The sequence below is a fragment of the Protomyctophum parallelum genome (assembly GCF_964188405.1).
Source record: "Protomyctophum parallelum genome assembly, chromosome: 4".
NCBI classification, from domain to species: Eukaryota; Metazoa; Chordata; class Actinopteri; order Myctophiformes; family Myctophidae; genus Protomyctophum; species Protomyctophum parallelum.
The window spans coordinates 1,708,445-1,726,436 of NC_139700.1; positions in this window are offsets into that span (position 1 = coordinate 1,708,445).

The following is a 17,992-nucleotide window of genomic DNA, read 5'->3' on the forward strand; positions in this document are numbered from 1 at the left end:
CAGCTGGGCTTGATGAAGAGGTGTGTAGTTCCACAGGAGGTAGATACCACGTCACAGCCCAGGTAGCCAGTCACATGCCCATGCCAGACCGCAGACCATATAGGGAAAAGGAAAAAAAAACAAACACAACAGAAAAACAGCCCGCCCATAACAGCACCCCCCCTCAACGGGAGCCTCCTGGCGACCCACCAGGCTTCTCAGGATGGGCTAGGTGAAAGTCTCTGACCAGCTGAGGGTCCAGGATGAAGGACCGACGAACCCAGGACCTCTCCTCCGGACCGTATCCTTCCCAGTCTATCAGATATTGATAACCCCGTCCACGGCGACGAACATCCAACAGCCGCTGGACAGTATATGCAGGGTGGTCATCTATGATCCGGGCGGGCGGAGGGGGCTTGGAAGGAGGGCAGAGAGGACTGGAGGATACTGGTTTAAGTTGAGACACATGCAAAGTAGGATGAATCCTCATAGAGCTTGGCAGCTTCAATCTGACAGCATATGGATTGATGACACGTTCCACCACAAAAGGCCCAATATAGCGTGGGGCCAATTTCTTAGATTCTACTCTGAGTGGGACATCCTTGGAAGAAAGCCAAACACTCTGACCTGGTTTGTATTTGGGAGCCTCTACCCGATGGAGGTCAGCGACCCGACGATTGTTCTCAGCAGAGCGTAGTAGAGCAGCACGTGCATCTTTCCAAACCCTACGACATCTGCGAAGGTTCAATTGGACGGAGGGAACAGCCAATTCCTCTTCCTGGGAGGGAAACAACGGTGGCTGATAGCCTAAAGAGGCCTCAAAGGGAGACAGTCCTGTGGCAGCACTGGTTAGAGAATTATGTGAATACTCCACCCAAGCCAGATGTGTACTCCACGAAGCAGGGTTGGCAGCCGGAAACCAGACGATAAACTCACAGTTGCACCCAATGCTTTACAGAATGATTTCCAAACATGAGATACAAATTGAGGACCCCTGTCTGAAACAATGTCCAATGGAATACCATGAAGGCGGAAAACGTTGTTCACCAATAGATCAGCAGTTTCATAGGCTGTAGGGAGATTTGGAAGGGCCACAAAATGAACTGCCTTAGAAAAACGGTCAACAATGGTGAGAATGACAGTGTTACCTTGGGAGGTGGGCAACCCAGTGACGAAGTCAACTGCTATATGGGACCAGGGACGACTGGGAACAGGTAATGGATGCAACAGACCAGCAGGTGGACGATGAGAAGCCTTCCCCCTGGCACAAATGGAGCAGGCGGAGACGAATGCCCGGGTATCTGCCTCCATGGAAGGCCACCAAAAGTGACGCCTGAGGAGTGACACAGTGCGGTTCCTTCCCGGATGACACGCAAGTTTGGAGTTGTGTGTCCATTGAAGGACCTGAGAACGAGCTGAATCGGGAACAAACAGGCGGTTAGGTGGGCCATTACCCGGATCCGGCTGTGCTCGCTGAGCCTCCCTTACTGCAGATTCAATCTCCCAGGAAACAGCTGCCACCACTGAGGAAGGGGAGACGATGGTGTCTGGACTGGGAGGCTGCTCCTCAGGAGCGTGCTGGCGGGACAGAGCATCAGGCTTGACATTCTTAGACCCAAGACGATAGGTAATGGTGAAGTCAAACCTTCCAAAAAACAAGGCCCAACGAGCTTGGCGAGAATTTAGACGTTTGGCTGACTGAATATAGGCCAAGTTCTTATGGTCAGTCCACACAATAAATGGGTGCTCAGCTCCTTCTAACCAATGCCTCCACTCCTCCAATGCCAATTTCACTGCTAGCAGCTCCTTGTTACCAACATCATAGTTACGCTCGGAGGAGTCAAGGGTATGATAAAAAAAAGCACAAGGGTGCACCTTCTGATCCTGGCTGGACCGCTGAGAGAGTACTGCCCCCACCCCTATATCAGATGCATCGACCTCCACAATAAACTGCAGTGAGGGATCAGGATGAACTAGAATAGGAGCAGTGGTGAACAGATGTTTGAGCTCATGAAAAGCCTGCTCTGCTTCTGGGGTCCAACGAAATGGGTGTGGAGTGTGGAGGTGAGCTTATTAAGAGGCGCCACGACTTTGCTATAGTTCTTCACAAAGCGGCGGTAAAAATTTGCAAACCCCAAAAATCGTTGAAGTAGCTTACGGGTAGTGGGTGTAGGCCACTCTGCAACTGCTTTGACCTTCCCTGGATCCGCTCTCATCTGTCCTTTCTCCACAATGAAGCCCAAAAAACTGACCGTATCGACGTGGAACTCGCACTTCTCGGCTTTCACGTAGAGTTTATTCTCCAACAGCCTTTGGAGAACCTGGCGGACATGGGAAGCGTGGTCAGACATGTTCTTGGAAAAAATAAGAATATCATCAAGAAACACAAACACAAAACGATTCAGGAAGTCCCTTAACACATCGTTTACCAAGGCTTGAAAAACCCCAGGAGCATTGGTGAGTCCAAAAGGCATTACCAGGTATTCAAAATGACCCAATGCCGTGTTAAAGGCCGTCTTCCACTCATCTCCTTCTTTAATTCTGACCAGATGATAGGTGTTCCTGAGATCCAATTAAGTGAACACAGTTGCTCCATGGAGAAAATCAAAAGCAGAGTTCATTAAAGGCAGAGGATACTTGTTTTTCACTGTGATGTTATTAAGCCCTCTATAGTCAATACAAGGGCGTAAAGTACCTTCCTTTTTGGCCACAAAAAAAAACCCCGCTCCGAATAATTCCTGCAGCTAAAGAGTCTTTAATGTATTTTTCCATGGCCTCCCGCTCAGGACGTGACAGATTGTAAAGTCTACTAGACGGCATAGGGGCACCAGAGAGCAGATTAATTTCACAATCATAAGGACGATGAGGCGGTAGAGAGAGAGCCAGATCCTTGCTAAAAACCTGTCCCAGGTCATGATAATTAGCAGGAATGGAGGACAAATCAACAGTTTCAGGACGAGAGGCAACAGTGACCTCAGCTGGGGGCAGAGCAGATCGCAGGCAGGAAGAGTGACAAAACTGACTCCAGCTAATAATCTTTCCAGCAGACCAGTCAATGTGAGGGTTATGTAGTCTTAGCCAAGGAGAGCCCAGCACAAGGGGTGTTTGAGGAGAGATAATTATCTTGAACTGAATTAACTCCCTGTGATTGCCAGATAGGACCAAAGACACAGGTACAGTTTGATGGGTTACACGGGCCAACAATCTCCCATCCAAAGCATTAGCAGTAAGTGGTCTTTCCAACTGAATAAGAGGGATCTTAGCCTGGTCGGCAAAATGACTATCCAAAAAACTGTCATCTGCACCCGAGTCTACAAGAGCAAAAAGTGGCAAAGGGACCTGATTAACACATAAAGTAGCTTGAATCTGCATTCTGGTTTTGGATAGGGTTGAACAATCTGCATGGCTCACCAGTACCCCCACCTCTACTGACGAGCCCGGTCTTTTGGTCGGGTGGGGCAGGCAGCGCGCAGGTGACCTAATTGACCACAGTACAGGCACTCACCCGCCCGGAACCGACGAGAGCGTTCATCAGGGGATAAGTGGGCTCGACCCATCTCCATGGGCTCCTCTTCATCTGATTGCCGCGAGGGGTGAGATTTCACAACAGGTGGTGAAGGGAGAGAGGAAAGCGGAGGACGAGGACGGCTCCCTTTCTCTCTGCGTCGCTCACGCAGCCTGTTATCCAGCTTAATGGCAAGAGAAACAAGGGATTCAAAGTCAGTGGAATCATCACGAGAATAGGGGTGGGTCCCGAAACTCGGGACCAAGTATGTACCGAACCGAACGTGCCTGGGTATCGGGTACCCATTACAATAATTCAATTTCGGTTCTCTCTATCGGTTCTCACAGACACGCGGTCACACGCTATTTATTTATTTTCTACCCTTTTAATAGAAGCGCAGGGAACACGGAACAGAGCTGATCTACAAGCCTACACCGCGTTGCATCAGCGACGCGTTGTGGGCTTGTGGCTTGCAGAGGCAGGGCTATTTCTCTGCATGGAGTTGTCGAGGAGTGTAGAGACAGAGAGACGCGCGGTGCAGAGAAGTCAGGCCTACCAACTCTCACGCATTCAGCGTGAGACGTCACTCACGCATGAGACGTCTTTCACACGCACTCACGCCACACCCACCATTTCTCACGCACTCACAATATGCACGCCGAGGGGGGCATATAATGTGCCAAAAAAGCCAAGCCGGCTCTCATAATAACAGTTTTCTCCGCGGCTCCGCGCGCCGATGTGTGCGTCCTCACCATAGACTGTAAAAAATATGGACAAAGCGTTCCCCGGGTCTAACATGAACGTAAAATGAAGCCTGTAATAATATGCTAATTCCTGATGTAAGTCGCCATCTTTGGTACCAGCTGGCCATTGGCTGGCTCCGTTTTGTATACCAGCTGGTCATTGGCTGCCCAGACAACGAGGCGGGACTTCCCCCCTTCTTCTCCGTTGGTTTTTATTTTGACTCGAGTGGGAGGGGAATCCCGATCATAGACTGTAATGGTAGCCACGCCCCTCAGAACATACGCGATGTTTTTTTTTCTTTATGGTCATTTTTTTAATTAATGGGACCATCATTTTCCAAAAAGAATATTATGACATTAGAAATGAGACTTTAAACTAGTGACTGGAAGAAGAAAGTATTCATGACCATGTTTATTAAGGTAATACAGTCTAGGTGAAGTTGGGCCAAAATACATGGGCCTCTATGGAGCTATGGGGCTTTTTGGGTCCGGTCCAGCGCCACAACAGGCCATTATATGAACTACCGATTTCAAATGAGGCTTCACGAAATATCTGGCTGACTGCCCCCCTGGTCCTCACAAACGGCAGAGTAGCCGTTCTGCATGAGATAATGCATAATATGCTGTTATATGCAGTAGTGTAACCTCCAACTCGTCAGCAGGGTCCCTGACTGTGACACATGGAAATGAGCCATGCAGAGTTTAACATCGCTTCGAAATATTTTTCATGGAAGACAATATAGCCTCCACAACAAGTGACTATCTCTCTTCTATATATATTTGGTGTGTGGCGTCTCTTGCGCGAGATGAGGAACGGTGCCAGACGCACATTATAATATGTCTGTGGTGTGTGTGTGTGTGTGTGTGTGTGTGTGTGTGTGAAGGGGGAGGGGCCGCATCGCGACTCATTAGTTCTGTTCAGAGAGAGAGAGAGAGACCACAACTGACTGACTGACTGACTGACAGAGAATGTTCCACTGAGGTGGGTGATTAATTTGTGATGTAGTCTGTTTTATCACATCAGAATACGTTTTTATGTAAACTAATATGGATATTTAATAGAAGACATAGGCACACATGGAGAAGGTGCACCATATGACCAATAGGAGACTGACCATCTCTTCACCTGGTGCAACTCTTTCACTCATTTTGTTAAATGCTATTAAAAATGTGGGTTATTATTCAGCATAATATGCAGATATCATTTTCTTTTGCAGTTTAAACAAAAACAATATATCCACAAATATGTTGATGTGGCATACAAATATATGTTCATATAGGCCTATTTTTGGATTTTTTTGAGTGGTGCAACCACTCCCTTTCGGAGCTATGTGTGTGGCTGGCTGGCTGGCTGGGTCTGAGCATGAAAACAGCACACCGGAACCGGCCCGGCCCCCCGGGCGCGTGTGTTCATGGGGGTCTGGATGTTCTGGGGAGACCCCCGGGGACCCCCACACAGCGTTGCATCACTCACTTTTTTTTCTAGGGTTGGATGTCTGTATTCCTCTAAATCAATGTTATTTATTTATTTATTTGTCATTGTCAGTAGTTAGTAGTAAGAGAAGTAGCCTACAACACTATTGCCCTGGGTAAATACAGAATAGATATATTATATTTAAAATAATCACTATATTATCCACAAATGGCTCAATAAAAGGAGAGGATGTTACACTATTCATTGTACATTATATATATATACTCAAATTGACATTGAGCTTTTTTGTTAAATAAACATTTGACCTCTTAAGTTATTTTATACCATTTTGGAACCGAAATAGGGAACCGTTAAGAACCGGAATCGATAAGCAGAACCGGAATCGGTACCGGTCTCGAAAAAATCCTAACGATACCCATCCCTACACGAGAAGCAAGCTCATCCTTCATCTGTTCACTGAGAGCTTTAATTAAAACCCCACGAAGAGACTGGTCACACCACCCCGCATCAGCAGCTAGGATTCGGAAGTCCACAGAGAAGTCTGCCACACTCTTGGAACCTTGATGAATATATAGCAGACGTTTAGCAGCATCACCACTGTGATCCGGATGATCAAAAACTCCCTTCATTTTTTACACAAAATCATTGATTGTGAGCATAGTCAAAGGTTGATTAGAATGTGCTGCCTCTGCCCAAGCCAAAGCCCTTCCTCTCAATAGCCCCATTACATAATGTACCTTAGATCGATCCGTAGGAAAGGTAAGTGGTCTTTGCATAAACACCATGGAGCATTGGAGAAAAAAACCACGACACTTATCCACATCACCGGAGAATGGCTCTGGGTCCGGAGCATATGAATCTCTGTCAGCAGGTTGCTGTGGGTTGGGCGGAGCTGGTTCTGCAGGATTGAGTTGAGAAGTTAACAGGTTCATGCCAGCGGATAATTGGCCAATCTGATTTATCATGAGTTGATTGTTGTTAGAAAGTTCTTGCAAAGCTTGTTGGTGTTGTCCCAATAGCCTTCCTTGGTTCTCAAGAATTTTCCGTAAATCTGGTTCTGGGTCAGCTGAGTCCATAGTGGCCAGTTTATTCTGTTAGGGTTTAGTAAGATAGGACCCAAAAGCAGAACTCAGAACCAGATGAAGGCAAACTCAGGTATTTATTCACAAAAACAGGAAAAAACAAAATAGGCATGGGGCTGTATAGGGCTATGTTGAGCTGGTCGGCAGGAAGGCAGGCGGTGTAGAACACTGGGGGCACAAGGAGACGAGGAGTTAGAAAAATATTTGATTGCAAGGAAAAAACGTAGAACTCAGAGGCACAGTGACTTTACTGATAGTAACTGAATAAACTGGCAAGGGCTGGAGTGAAGAGCCAGGTCTTATAACAGCTGGGCTTGATGAAGAGGTGTGTAGTTCCACAGGAGGTAGATACCACGTCACAGCCCAGGTAGCCAGTCACATGCCCATGCCAGACCGCAGACCATATAGGGAAAAGGAAAAAAACAGAAACACAACAGAAAAACAGCCCGCCCATAACACACAGCAGTCAGTGGGCAGCAAGAATATTTTAACAACCCATACTTGGAGGGGCGCACATTCTCAACAGTGAAAGGGAGAATCATGGCGGATTCTTTGGTGAGTATTTTTTATAATCAAATTAAAATATTTAATCAAAGTGATTAAGAGTCAAGAAAGACTCAGCAATATTTGACTAGTATAACATATGATTACAGTTTGAATATTTAGCTAATCCGATTTCTAGCCTGTTAGTAGCCATAGAAAATGGAAACCTACGGACGCCTGTACATATTTTTACTGTATATGTTTATCCCTTTTTATTTCCTTTATATGAAGATTTCATGTTTTTTTGTTTTTATAGAAGTGTATATTCGTACGTCTCTAAATGTTCTGATGAATTGAAAATGGTGGATCCTGTTGTAAACAAGTATTATTGACTTGTGCTTTCGTTTGAAAGGTACCTATATTCTGCATACTGTGAAATGTTATCAATCAATCAAATAATATACATTCTATAATGTCATCCCACTGAGCATTTTTCGTTCTATTATACGTTCAATCTACATCTAAATTGTCCTTACAAACAACGTCTATGTAATTGATTTGTTTAGTTTTTTGTTTTAAAAATAAATAAATAAATATTTGAATAAGCCTATTCGACGTGTTGCTGCCTCCCACTGCTGGTGTTAGGTACTGCACATACATCAGTGGGATCTGTTAATAGAGCAGCAAGGGCCCAGGCCGTAGCGTAACGGTCTGGGCACCGGACTGGTGATCCAGTCGCGGTGTGCCGCGGGTTCGACTCCCGGACCCGACACGGCCTTTACCGCATGTCATCCCCCCATCTCTCTCCCGTTTCCTGTCAGCCTACTGTCTGTCCCTTAAAAAATCAATAGGCCTAAAAGGCGTAAGCCGCAAAAAGAAAAAAGAAAAATAGAGCAGCAAGATGGATATAGGCCGTATTGTGAGGTCCCTTTTCGTTCAGTTCCGTTCCCACGGAAGGGGGACTACACAATTCTTTCTCCATAAAATAGATTTATAGGTAGAAAGTCCAAATAAAATTGTTCTACTCGTCCCGTCCTGCAGTTATTTTATAATCCGTGATCGAAGACGGGACTATTTCTTACAAGGCGTAATAATATGTGCAAGGGGAGTGGTGTGGTTTTGGTCATGTGGACCAATCGCGTAGCCGCTTTATTCCCTTGAGTATGCGCGTAACGTCTTCGTATGCGGAAGAACTTTTTGTTGTCCATAGCAACCTGGCAACTCACTGTTGCGACGCTGTTTTCATTCTCTAAACTGGGAAAATGGGAAAGAGCCGTTGTAGATTGACTGTACAAACAGATTAAAAAAGAACTCGGAGCTATCCTTTTACAGACTGCCGAAATGTAAAGAAAAAAGAAGTAAATGGATCGCTGCACTTCGCCGATGTAGTCATGTTTCAGGGCTACATGGATTTGCGGGTGCCACTTTCACTTTGTGTCAGGTATGTTGCTTTTTTTGTAAAACCATACGTTCAATGTAAAAGGGCCTTTTCACACAATGTCCCGTTTTAAACGAACCTAACGGAGTTCTCTTCTTGTGGACCAAGAAGTGGATTAACATAGTCCGTTCCCCTGAAAGAGATCTGGTCAGGAGTAATTACTCATCAACATGTTACGTGAGTCCGTGGAAAGACTTTAATGTTAATGTTCTTATTGATCAACACACCCTGCAGTTACTGAATGTTAAGTCTCCATGGTTTCCCTCAGAATATCGTATGACACTGATTTATATGACACATTAAGAGTCCACTGATAACCACTACAGTGGTTTAATATCAAACTTTTTTTGTTTGTTTTTTTCAAGGACCCACATAACGTTTGATTGTTATTGCACAAATGGACTTACTCTGAGAGTGTACGAATGGAACCAAATGGACCCATAGTGTCAGAGTTACAGACCTGCATGTGTCCATTTGTACACTCAGGCTGTAAGGGTCCATTTGGTTCCATCTCTCAGAGTTACAGACCTGTAAGGTCCATTTGGTTCCTATAAAGGGTCCATTTGGGGTCCATTGGTTCCATTTGTACACAGTTACAGACATGCAGGCTAATCCTCTCTCACTCTAATGCCAGACTGGCATTAGAGTGAGACACTGGCATTGCCAGTGTGTGCCAGTGGTCACCCTTGGCACCCGTGGTTAAAGCTGCCTACCCCTGCTCTACACCAACAATGTTGTGAGCTTGTAGATCTGCTATTTTCTGCAAATGTTCCCTCCAGAATAGGGATGCTATTGTTCCAGTGGTTAATGTAAAAAAATAATCTCACAATTTCAACACACTGAGCAAATATGTGTGCTACCTGTATGGCCAATCATCTGCCAAAAACGTGAATGATGCAAGGTACAAATCATTCTGTACGGCATCATCAGCTTTGCCAGAACTGTCCATTCCCCCAACAAGTGATGCTCTCCACCAACATTGCAAAAGGGCAAACTACCAAGCAGCAGTGATGAGACATTCTCTGACTAGTAGGATGTGTGCTCCTTCACCCATTGGCAGTGGATGGGGCATGGAGGATGGGGAGTTAACAGTAACATGGATGACTAGAAATCCTGCCCCTGATAGTGTGTTGCAGGTAGTCCACTGTAATTGTAAAAAAAAAGCAAATGTGAGACTGAAAGATGTTCATGTATGTCTGCAAAACTGTCTTGCACTGATTTATGTCACTGCCAGGACTGTGAAAATGTGTCAAAAGAAACAGAAGAAAGAGGTACATGGGATGATGACTGATGAAAGTGATAGGGATGAGTAACCCAACATGTTACCATGTAGGCCTACTACTTGTTTTGTTCAAGAATTATTAAGATGTTAAAGAATTGCCACACCTACATCCATTTAAATGCAATGCATAAATGCAAACAGCACAGACTACTTACACAGCCAACAGAAGGTTTTATTGTGAGGCATTTGTATGCTATTTTGTATTTTCATATATTTCCTTGGCAGGGGGGGGGGATGTACAAATGACAGATGCTGTGACACTTTGCGGTACTTGTAAATAAATAAATGTTTCATACAATGATGTTGTAATCATTCTGACCTCTAGTACCAATTTTTAGTCTTGTGCATTTTTTGCATTATTGCAATTTAGGGGGCGTGGTAACATTTGGATAGATTTTCTGCCATTTTGGTCCAAGGTGCCCTGATTTTCTTTTCTACCTTTCATTACACAGTAGGTTGAAACAGGTATGAAACATAAGCTCTTGGCACAATTTACTGTGTAGGTTTCATTGTACTGTGTGGCAAACACTTAAGTTGAAGCATATTCTTTAAGAAATATGCTACATTACATGATCTAAATTCACATATGAGTAAACTAAAGGCACCAATACTTGTTTCAGATGTTAAGTATATGCATTTGACATTTGAGAAAGATTTTGTGTTGCCAAAAACACATTTTACAAGCAAAAACAGCAGCACAAGATTTTCGTTTTTTGGTTATACACTGTTTATACATTTATGGCTTTAAAATAAAACAGCAGGATATTATGAGTAGAACTTTTAACCCAAAGTCTAGAAGGGTATTATCTATGAAAAAATGCATTGAATGCGTAGTTCGCTTGACATGGGAACGAAACTCATTTTCTAAGCACTTTTTCATGGGTCCCAACACGGCCTAATATAGATCAGTGGTTTTCAACCCTTTTCATATCAAGGGATTCAAGGCCCATTATATATTGGGCATTTGAGCCACGGACCACCATTTGATGAGATTTAGCCTCTCAGACCCACTTTTCCATGCTGTATTCAGTGTATTGATGTTGGTACCATTAGGAGAGAGGAAAATGATCAAAATAACAATTCTTCTAAATTCTGTAATTGTGTAGACTGAACTAATGCAGTTTAACAATAATGTAGCTCTTGAGAGCGTATGAAACCAAATGGTCCATAAGGGTCCATTTGGTTTCATTGTATGCTCTCAAGAGTTAAATATCTATAAGGGTCCATTTGGTTAAACTTTCCATAATTTTGCTGGGGACCAGTCACATCTGCCACCTGTAACCCGGTAAAGGACCACTGGTGGTCCCTGGATCACTGGTTGAAAACCACTGATCTAGTTAGATAATATTAGCCTACTGATATTGTGTCCCAACTTTGCATGTTTTCGAACATTGCTGCTGTGATAGATATCACAATTATAAAAACTGCTATTTCTTTTATATCTTTTTCATACTGTAGGTGCTGTTACGCAGAGAACTCCTACAAAGGCTGCAGGGACGTATCTTGCATATTCTTGAACAAGAGCCACTGGACTTTGACTTTTTAGAGTTTACCTGTCGGCAGGACATGGTGTTCATTAGTGCATTATCAACGCAAATTCATATTCCAGAGGAAATTATGAACCGCCTAGCTGATCTGATCAACATGGCTGGACAAAGACAAGACCATCAGGAGCCTGTGGTCACTGTAGAGCAGAGAACGGGGCCTGGACGTCCTCGGTTACATGTGGATGAAGACCACCTCCGGCATCTCTTGGAAATGCAGCTGCCTGTTCCTACTATTGCAGAACTGACAGGAATTTCCAGGAGAACAATATTCAGAAGACTAACTGAGTATAATATGAGTGTTAGAGAACTCTACAGCACTGTGTCTGAAGAGGAGCTTGACAGACTTGTGACAGAAATCAAATCTGACATGCCCCAAGCTGGTTACAGATTAGTTAGAGGAACTTTGATGTCTAAGGGATATCGGGTACAGTGGGAGAGGGTCAGAGCATCTATGCACCGTGTAGATACAGAGGGCATCTTGTCCAGAATGATGCGGCTCGGGTGCATTGTAAGGAGGACCTACTCTGTTCCTTACCCCAAATCACTAGTACACATTGACACAAATCACAAGCTGATCCGGTGAGTTAGTTGATGATGCATTAACAGTTCAATTTATTACATACTTAAATGAGATATGCTAAGGCTGTTGAAAATATGGAAAACAATTAATTCGTTGTCAATAGTACTAATAATAATATGTAAAAAATAATTCATCCAACATTTTAGTGAACATGAAACCGTTGCGTTGTACATTATAGCCAAGGTTAATTTGCAACCCCAATCCCTATATGATCGACCTATGCTAAAAACAATCATTGACAGAAAATACATGCAAATGCATCTGATCTAATGTAGTTTACTATACTATACTATACTATAGTAATAATAGTTCAATAACAATGCACAATGTACTTTCATATTTGCTTCACTTGGTAATATTCTCCTTTGTTCTACAGATACAATATTGTCATCTTCGGTGGTGTCGATGGCTTTTCAAGAAAGGTGACAGACTAATCGTATTCAAAGATTGGATTTAGATTTCAGAGAATGTCTATTTTCAATGTACATTTTACTGTGAGAATAATATAAATTGTTGATGATCAGTGATGACGAAAGGAGAATTTGTGCAGTTTTTAATTTTATCTTTTTGCAGATCATGTATTTGGGAGCTGCTAACAACAATTTGGCCATTACCACACTGGCATTTTTTGAGCAGGCTGTGCTAAAGTTTGGTTTTCCTCTCAGGTAGATATGGATTTTTAATTTAGATCCCTGGAATCCAGAATGATTAGCTCTTTTCAGCATTTTCTTTCTCAGTTCACTTCTCAGAGTTCGTGGGGATCAAGGTGTTGAGAATGTGGATGTTGCAAGGCTCATGTTCACCGTCAGAGGGACCAATGTGGGGAGCTTTATTGCTGGCAAGAGTGTCCACAATCAGCGGTATGTATCATTAAACATCTTAAAAGGCAGATTTTGTGCAAGGACAAGCTTTGTTAAATGCTTCATCTTGCCTATTCCTGCATGAACATACCATCTGTCTCTCCACAGACCTTGCCAGACCTGGCAACCTCTCCATAGACCTTGTCAGACCTGGCAACTCCCACTTTCCCTTCCACTCACACAGTCAGTTCATTCACCTGTCTCCAACCCCCTCATCATCCCACCTGTGAACACTTTGACAATCAGCCTGCCCCTTATATAACTGGACTCTTTGCACTCACACTTTGTCAGTTCATACTTTCATGTTAGGTGGTCTACCCTGGAGCTCTTGTCTGTGTTCCCTATTCCTCTGGACCCTGCCGTGAATACCTCCGGTAATTGCTCGTATCTATTTTCGTGTTTGCATTTTGGGATTACTATTCCTCTGCCCGTTTTTTGTTGTCCTGACAGGGGGGGGAACCGTGGCCATGCCAGGAGAAGTGGCCGCCATGGCTCCCTATACCACCAGGCGTCTCCACTGCAGCTTTCCCCTGAGGATCCTACACTGCAGCTTTCCTCTGAGGATCCTACACTGCAGTTTTCCTCTGAGGATTCTATACTGCAGCTCTCCTCCTCCGAGGTCTCACTGCTGCAGTTCACCTCCGAGGCTTTGCCTCTGCAGCTCTCCTCCGAGGCTTCGCCGCTGCAGCTCTCCTCCGAGGCTTCACCGCTGCAGCTCTCCTCCGAGGCTTCGCCTCTGCAGCTCTCCTCCGAGGTTTCAACGCTGCAGCTCGCCTCTGAGGCTTCACCGCTGCAGCTCTCCTCCGAGGTTTCACCGCTGCAGCTCTCCTCCGAGTTTTCACCGCTGCAGCTCTCTGAGGACCTCCAGCTTGCTCCCACTGAGGCTCCGCTATTCAGCGCCCCAGTGCCCAGGCTGCCCAGAACTCTGTCTGCAGCCTTGTGTCTAGAGCCGGCAGCCTCCCCTGTGGCGTCGCCTCCAGCTGCAGCGACGTGGGTCCAAAGATCTTCATCCTGGGTGGCACCGTCTGGTCATTCTCCAGATCCCTCTCCTGTGCAGTCTTGGGGGTCTGAGTGGCCTCCTGATGACATCCCTGACTCATCTCGGCCTCCTGGCCGTCCTCCAGATGACTCCTCCACCCTCTCGTCCTGGCCTCCCGGCCGCCCTCCAGACTGTGCCTCCTCTGTCTCGTCTCTACGCCCAGGCCGCCCACCAGATGTCTCCTGCTCAGTCCTGGTCCACCCCCCAGGCCGTCCGCCTGAGGTTAAGGTTCACAGATCCCTTTGCTCTGGTGCCATTACAGTCTCCCTCCTCCAGACCCCCTCCACCCACCCTGCTCGTTCCTGGTCAAGGTCGTGGGACGTCTGGAATCCGCCCCTTGAGGGGGGGGTACTGTTATGGTCTGGCTCCCGGCCGGTCCATCTGTCTCTCCACAGACCTTGCCAGACCTGGCAACCTCTCCATAGACCTTGTCAGACCTGGCAACTCCCACTTTCCCTTCCACTCACACAGTCAGTTCACTCACCTGTCTCCAACCCCCTCATCATCCCACCTGTGAACACTTTGACAATCAGCCTGCCCCTTATATAACTGGACTCTTTGCACTCACACTTTGTCAGTTCATACTTTCATGTTAGGTGGTCTACCCTGGAGCTCTTGTCTGTGTTCCCTATTCCTCTGGACCCTGCCGTGAATACCTCCGGTAATTGCTCGTATCTATTTTTGTGTTTGCATTTTGGGATTACTATTCCTCTGTCCGTTTTTTGTTGCCTTGCTTTTGTTCTGCATTTAATTCAATAAATTAGTGTTTGAACACTACTCTGCTGTTTGAGTCTTGACTCTGCATTTTGGGTTCAACCATAGACTGTAAAAGATATGGACAAAGCGTTCCCCGGGTCTAACATGAACGTAAAATGAAGCCTGTAATAATATGCTAATTCCTGATGTAAGTCGCCATCTTTGGTACCAGCTGGCCATTGGCTGGCTCCGTTTTGTATACCAGCTGGTCATTGGCTGCCCAGACAACGAGGTGGGACTTCCCCCCTTCTCCGTTGGTTTTTATTTTGACTCGAGTGGGAGGGGAATCCCGATCATAGACTGTAATGGTAGCCACGCCCCTCAGAACATACGCGATGGGTTTTTTTCTTTATGGTCATTTTTTTAATTAATGGGACCATAATTTTCCAAAAAGAATATTATGACATTAGAAATGAGACTTTAAACTAGTGACTGGAAGAAGAAAGTATTCATGACCATGTTTATTAAGGTAATACAGTCTAGGTGAAGTTGGGCCAAAATACATGGGCCTCTATGGAGCTATGGGGCTTTTTGGGTCCGGTCCAGCGCCACAACAGGCCATTATATGAACTACCGATTTCAAATGAGGCTTCACGAAATATCTGGCTGACTGCCCCCCTGGGTTCAACACATTCTGCCACCCTTTGCTACCGTAACAATCTCCACCAGTCCTACTTTTTATGCATGCCTGATTTCTATGACATTGTCATTTATCCTTCCGCTGGTACCTGCCACCTGTTCTGCTGCCATTATGTGTTCCTTCCTCGTCTCCAAGCATGCCTCGATGCGTTCCGTGGCGGTTGGGATGACCATCCATTGAGATCAGAAGCAAACATGACACCCAATCAACTGTGGGAGATTGGACAAATGCAGCATCCTGTCTGATCCATGTAATCTAGAGGTTATTATTTTTTTCCTTCTATTGATAGCTATATCAGTTGAACGGGGAGGGCCACATAAGTGGAAAGGCTTGCAATTTAAATCACTGCATGCAAGGACCAATAATGTTATTAAATCTCGTCTGATTTAGGAACTGCAGATTCCCCACATTGACTGGGAAGACAGTCTTATTTGTGAAGAGGGAACCGGTGTAATTGTACCGCAACTTGACAGTCCAATCACCGAAGAGCAGATGGGTGAACTGAGAGCATCCATTGATCCAATGGGACCCTCCCAATCATTTGGAATGGACATTTATCTGACAGTGTTACAGTTTGTTGACGCTCTCACAGAACAGAACAGAGTACAGTGGTTCTAACGCATAAGGAATAAAATACATGTGCAGTCAGGGTTAGGGTTAACCCTAACCCAAACACTTAAATTCAGTGCAACATGTCAAAACAGCATATATTCAAATGTCTGTTTCTAATAAAAGATTGTCCCAACATATGCTAGTCTGTGCAAACAGAGGTACCTTTACACCTCATAACTTTTAAGTGGTTGTGTAAACATTTTGCTCAATGCAAATTCCAATACTTTTACTCCATTACATTTCAGAGACAAATGTACTTTCACTCCACTACAACTTGAAAACTTCAGTTACTATTTTGATTGTTATTACAAAACATACATTACCCACTTCAGGCCTATAAACATTTAGACCATTTCAAAATAGCCAATCTACAAGGTATATAGATATATATATATAAATAACTTGGAGAATTTGAACAGGGACATTTCTTTATAACTAGTACAGTAATTATACTTTTTTAAGTCCATTTCGATGCCAATACTATTGTACTTTAACTAAAGTACATTTTAACAGTAGTTCTACATTGCAGAATTGATACTTTTACTTTAAAGTACTTTTTCCAACCACTGCCAACAGCAAAGTTCCTCTAACTAATCTGTAACCAGCTTGGGGCATGTCAGATTTGATTTCTGCCACAAGTCTGTCAAGCTCCTCTTCAGACAGTGCTGTAGAGTTCTCTAACACTCATATTATACTCAGTTAGTCTGAATATTGTTCTCCTGGAAATTCCTGTCAGTTCTGCAATAGTAGGAACAGGCAGCTGCATTTCCAAGAGATGCCAGAGGTGGTCTTCATCCACATGTAACCGAGGACGTCCAGGCCCCGTTCTCTGCTCCACAGTGACCACAGGCTGCTGATGGTCTTGTCTTTGTCCAGCCATGTTGATCAGATCACTGCCAAACACTACTCACTTGCTCTTAGACCAACCCAAACCCTGCATAGTTGACAGAGTTGAGGCAAAATTTGCATGCCTGTCTCAAAAGAGACAAAATCTCTGTAATGCCCAGGAATGCGTAGTGTTTCCATGCATGTTGATGCTTTAGGCAAGGAACTCGCAGTAAACTCCAACTTCAGCTCGCTTGGAGGACTCTCCCAGCCTACCCAGAATTTCAGCAGGTTCATCAGTTCCTGGCCAGATGCTGGGATGAGGAAAATATAGTTAGTATTAAGTACTGCATGCTTTTGGGTTCTACATTTTCATTTCTCACATACAAGCTTGGGTAGGTAGGGCAAGTGATTATTGGATTTAAATACGTTTTAAATAGCCCCGTTCATGCAGGAGCCTTCATGTGTCTGTCTCCAGCTCTATATGAAATATTATGCATTTTCAGGTCAACATACACATTTCTCTAATCTGTGTCGTTTTAGTGTTGGCTATTCAAATAGCAGATATACTGTAAGCTTGTACATCTGCTACTTTGGAATTTTATAAAAAGGATCTTGAGAACTACTGCTTTAGAAGACATATAATTGGCCTCAGGTCTTAATGGGTTAATCAAAGCCCAACAGAGGCTTAATATAATTGGTCAAGGTGAAGTGACCATACAATGAGCAACAGTCTCAAAAGGCCACTACATGAAGATCTTGAATAAGACTAACATACAGCCAATAAAAACTACATGCTTGAGTAAATGTTAGATGAAATTGATTGACTTCTTGGCAACAAAAATTAAAAAAAGAAAATTACAAACCATTGAGAATGAACTGCCGCAGGTAGCCGGCAACACGACATCTGGTCTCTACATCAAACTCCTCGTCTTCATCATCCACATAATGGACATCACCACTCTGTGGCCACACAATACGGTCCAAGAGCATCTGTAGTGGACAAGTAAAAACAAAACAGTCACTTAATGGCATATATGTCACTAGGTGAGTGAGCAATAGAGAAATGGGTGATTTCATTACCTGAGCAGTGCAGCTCTCTGGGGAATTGGGGAAAAGAAGTGCCACGACATCTGGTCTCTGTTGGATGAGTGGCCACATGCCCGTCTCCTTCAACCCCTTCCTT